The 5,522-nt window shown below is 32.3% G+C and overlaps 1 long non-coding RNA gene across 2 annotated transcripts; it reads right to left on the minus strand.

Moving 5' to 3' along the window:
* Window positions 1-57: 57 nt before the first annotated feature.
* Window positions 58-3,185, minus strand: LOC139824138 (uncharacterized). 2 transcript variants are annotated; one of them, XR_011735013.1, is made up of 4 exons: window positions 2,504-3,185; window positions 533-2,433; window positions 287-433; window positions 77-214 (listed from the first exon to the last, which is right to left on the minus strand). It is a non-coding gene; the product is annotated as an uncharacterized lncRNA (long non-coding RNA). The 2 variants fall into 2 exon arrangements; XR_011735012.1 differs by having other exon boundaries at window positions 58-214; window positions 533-3,185.
* Between the last annotated feature and the right edge of the window lie 2,337 nt (window positions 3,186-5,522).

The raw sequence follows: 5,522 nt of genomic DNA on the forward strand, positions 1-5,522 counted from the left end.
TATATATATATATATATGTATATATGTATATATACAATAGTTGTATATTAATTATCGTATAATTTAATGAATTATAGGCCATACCATTTGTAGGATAAAATATTTGGGACTCAGACTCGATGGTAATACCGTGCCATTGTTGCACACATTGGTGACTCTTCATATTTTTTCTCACAATTGTTGCCGTGCACACGCCGCACGTTATATCTGATGCCTATTAACATACAATATTTTAATTACTTATCTCAACAAGAGATATGTCAAAACAGGAACATAACCTACTTACCTCGTCACTCGCCATTGCAATAGGAATAGCGTCAAGACGCTGAAATCTGTACGGTTTAGAATCCTGCGCAAAGGTGATGCGCACGTGTTTGACGCTCGACGCTCGACGCTCGGACGCTCCCATATTGTGTACAAGCACGAGCATAACCTAGAAAAATTAATATACGCATGACACAAACAAAACTATAGAAAATATTAGAAATTATATACGTATATAATATTATATACGCATGAAATGTATACTTACATGTAATCGTGAGACGTTTGCGAAAGGCACGATTCAAACTATTTTTGCACAAAAATCAGCGTGCTACGAAAACCGCGCGAAATGCCGAAACAGACTGCAGGTCTGTTCTTGTTAGCTGCACGTTCTTACACTGCAGGTCTGTTCTTTGTTTAGCTGCACGTTCTTGCACCGTTCATCTTTTTTCTTTTTCTCTCGGGAAGGAATGATGAACCGTGCAAGGAGAATGATTTCGAGTTATTACAACTCATCGGGACTGTCACTGCCCTCACTCATGATCATTAATGATTATTATATATAGAATTATATATACATATTATTATACAATTATTAAACATACATATATATAATATATATATATATATATATATATATATATATAAACTTTTGTGCTTTTCAAATATGCAGCTCTCATCACGCGTGATGGCATAGTGCCTCGCACGTGTTCCCCCATCACGCGTAATGGCAATATGATGGCGATCTTGCGCGCACGACGTGATGATCATGTGTGAAGGCAGTGTCAATCCTCCAGATAAGTTGTAATAACTGTTTTGTATGATCATATATGATGCTATCATACAACTTTTACGCTCGCACATATGCCCCATCACGCGTGGACTGCATATGCCATCATTTCGCTCGCACGCGTGCGACTATCACGTAATGAGGGCGATGTGACAGCGTTCTTGTACGAACCACCTGATACTCACGCGTGAGGGCTATATGAGATCGCACGAAATGTTATCTGATCGTTATAAATTTTCTCATCCTCTATCAGCACCTCACAACAGAAGCGTCGCGCACAGTGGATCGACGCGTAAGAAATAGCGGACATAGACAAAAAAAATCATTTGTCGAAATTACCACTCTGATTGTAAATTCTAATAGTAAATTAGTTGTAGATTATTGTAATAACTTTAATCATTTAAAATTTCCATAATTTTCATACAAATTTACTGCAATGAAGATCAACCTGACATATAATTACATACATATAATTTTTTTATATTTTCGCGTCTAGTTTTTAGATCGCCCTATTTCCATACGGTTTTCACGATCCAATAAAGATTTTTCTTATAATATAGTACATATTTAAATATACAAAAATAATCGTAAAAACAATTTTATAGCTTTTCTTGAATATTTTCCAGAATGATTCTGATTAATGGTAAAAAGTACACGTTATTTAATTTGTCATTGAGTTTTCAAAAAATGTTTAAGATTGATAGCATTTTTAATGGTTGAACTACATACAGTAAACATTGTACTACAAGCTCAAAGAAGAACGAACTGCTGCTAGATGCAGCTTTGCAAAATATATGTAAAATTTTCTAAGCGAAGCACGTATTTTAATTAAGTTATTGTATAGGAAATTTCAACACAATTATTGTGAGGTTTTATCGCTGGCATTTGCTAGGTACTTTGTACCTACCCAAGATGCACCACGTGGAGGTTGCACAGTCGGATTTGCATCTAGTGTGTGTGTGTGTGTGTGTGTGTGTGTGTGTGTGTTCGCGCGCGTAGTCATACGTGCGTGGATGTAAAATAAAAGGATTACTTTAAAAGTTGTAGCGTTTCTGCAAATAGTTCTTGTTCTTTCTTTTTTGTTAGATTGGGTCGTAGGCTCGAAATAACAGGATAAGTAACTAGGAGGTGATGTAAAACATCTTCGTTTGTGGCTATTCTATTAATTTTTCGTGAATGCATTTCTCTGTACTTTCTAAACTCTTTATTGCGAGCTTCACTTGCCTCTTCGGATAGTTGACCTACAGGAATTGTAAAATTTCCTGTGATTTTTTCTCCGTATATGAGGAGTTTATGTATAGATGAAGGCATGTAATACCAATTGTAATTATCAACAAACAGTCTTGCTGTTTCTAACGCATGTCCTTGACACTTCAGAGCTGAAAGAACAACAAATATAAATAATTCGCCTTTTAATTGTTTTTCTCGGACATTTCCATGTGTATTCACTTTCTTGCATATATCTGATGTGAGCACATCGTGTATTAGCATCGTGTATTAGCTTCTGAAGTGTGTTTGACTTTATCTGGAATACAAGTATAATTTTTCTTTTATATATAGAAGAAAAATAGTAACGATTTTTGAATCATTATGAAGACACTAAGGAATAATGATTTGTTCGTTTACTTAAGAAGTTCGAATTTTGGTTTCCGTTATCAAGAAGAACTGTTTCAATTTGTTGTGGATAAATGCGAATTACAATTATCAGAAGATGGAGAAGAAAAACTCAAGGAGTGTTTGCGCGTGTATTGCATAAACATATCTAAACGATGGCAAAAATGTAGTAGAGTACTCCGGACGTTTGCTGTAAAGTATAATCAGTACAAAATTACCTTTTTCAAAAAAAGGTAAAAAAAGGTGCCAAGTACACGCGCAATGTATGTTGTAAATCTAAAAATCTTAAATGGTAGTAGCTTTATTTCTTCCTAACAAAATAATTCACAAAATTGCGTTACCTAACTCAACCCAAGTGATATGTATAGTAGCTTTATATTTTTCTCCCTAACAGAATAATTCACAAAATTGCGTTACCTAATTCAACCTAAGTGATACGTATTTCAAAAAAAGATGTGAAATTTTTAAATTGCGCCAATTGCAAAGAGAATATATATACTTTGAAAAATAATTGTTGTGCAACTACTTTTAAAAAAAAAATAAAACAAAATTGTGTTACCTAACTCAGCCCAAGTGGTATGTATCTTTGTATTCCTGAGAGTCTTTTTTATCAACCCAAGTGGTAGTAGTTTTAATTCTCTTTGATAAAATTATAATATTACAAAGAATTATTTTAATCACAAAGAATTAAAGAGGTAACATTATAAAAATAAAATATTTAATTAAAATAAAATAAATAAATTTTTCTTGTAAAAAACTTGGCGCTGCTTTTTTAAGGTCAACCCAGACAAACTTGCATAGGTGCATAAGCATATGCATAAAGAGATGGATTGGTCTATTTCCTTTTGCACATATAAGCAGCGCCAAGTTTTTTACAAGAAAAATTTATTTATTTTATTTTAATTAAATATTTTTATTTTATAATGTTACCTCTTTAATTCTTTGTGATTAAAATAATTCTTTGTAATATTATAATTTTATCAAAGAGAATTAAAACTACTACCACTTGGGTTGATAAAAAGACTCTCAGGAATACAAAGATACATACCACTTGGGCTGAGTTAGGTAACACAATTTTGTTTTATTTTTTAAAAGTAGTTGCACAACAATTATTTTTCAAAGTATATATATTCTCTTTGCAATTGGCGCAATTTAAAAATTTCACATCTTTTTTTGAAATACGTATCACTTAGGTTGAATTAGGTAACGCAATTTTGTGAATTATTCTGTTAGGGAGAAAAATATAAAGCTACTATACATATCACTTGGGTTGAGTTAGGTAACGCAATTTTGTGAATTATTTTGTTAGGAAGAAATAAAGCTACTACCATTTAAGATTTTTAGATTTACAACATACATTGCGCGTGTACTTGGCACCTTTTTTTACCTTTTTTTGAAAAAGGTAATTTTGTACTGATATCATCCGTTTTGTAGTGATAAGCAAGTATCGGTAAAAAATTTCCATTTTTTATTTTTTAATTATTCACAAATTGACAATAACAACGAATTAAATTTTTATTAAATTTTTATATATATATATATATATATATATATATATATATATATATATATAATGCAACTTTTTGACGCAATAGATTCTGTGTTAATCTCAGTGTTAATAATCATGCATCAATTATATATTATTTTTAATCATAAATGACATAAGAAATTTCTTTTAAGAACAAGTAAAGGATAAATATTTTAATTCGCGATGTTTCTTTAATAAACTTATTCTTTTAATTAAATTTATTATTTATACTGTGTAGGAATTAAAGTTTCATATTTGTATATCAATTAAAATTTTAAATAAACTTTTATGTAATTTCCCTGGTAATTTCATACAATTAATATTTTCATCAAATTAAACTGCCAAATACGGTCAGGCTGAATTTTGTTCATTTATACATATAGTAACAATTTTTCGTGTGAATTTTAAAAGTATATTCTTTCGCTTCGTCAACTACACGCGCCGTACTTTCAATCTTGAAACGCAGTCTGAAACTGAAACGTACAATCACATAATTAAATTGATAATCAATTTAACAATACCGATACTATACCCATCTCCACACACACACTGCAAAGAATGTTACGAAGACATTTTTAATTTATCGTTTCTAATTTTTCAAAAAGTGTATCTCTGAACCGCGATATTAACTTACAATAAAGAATTATGTTTATACAGAAATATTTCGATCCTGTAACAATAATCTTTCATTTTAAGTTTCGTTACTAGACGCGAGGAGCCTAAAACCTTTATAAAAATGGGCAAGGTTCTTTGTAAAAGTGAGTTTAATGCCAAATTAGCAACAATTTGCTATTAATTTACTTACCGGATTATAAACACGTTGTTGTATTACAGACGGGTTGCAATCACATCTACCCATTAGAGAATAGATATTTTGTACTCTAAACGGTAAGATATAAATGCACCCATCTGCACATATAGGTAGCAATTTACTCCATTTGCACGAATTCTTGTATGAACACAGTGCACAAGATGACACTAATGCAGATAGATGAGCGAGCGTATATTTTATTTGCACATTATAAACAGCGCTAAGCGCAGAATGCATTTTGATAGTAGTCACTGCGGCGAGCGCAGAATGCATTTTGACAATAGTTACTGCGGCGAGCGCAGAATGCATTTTGACAATAGTCACTGCGGCGAGCGCAGAATACATTTTGACAATATAGTTACTGCGGCGAGCGCAAAATGCATTTTGATAATAGTCACTGCGGCGAGCGCAGAATGCATTTTGACAATATAGTTTGCGACGACGACGACGATGTCCTCACGGTCTCGCCGGCCGTGGAGGAGCGCGCCGTCGCTTTCTTCACTATAGATCTCTTT

This window comes from Temnothorax longispinosus, unplaced genomic scaffold (assembly GCF_030848805.1).
Source record: "Temnothorax longispinosus isolate EJ_2023e unplaced genomic scaffold, Tlon_JGU_v1 HiC_scaffold_271, whole genome shotgun sequence".
Taxonomy (NCBI): domain Eukaryota; kingdom Metazoa; phylum Arthropoda; class Insecta; order Hymenoptera; family Formicidae; genus Temnothorax; species Temnothorax longispinosus.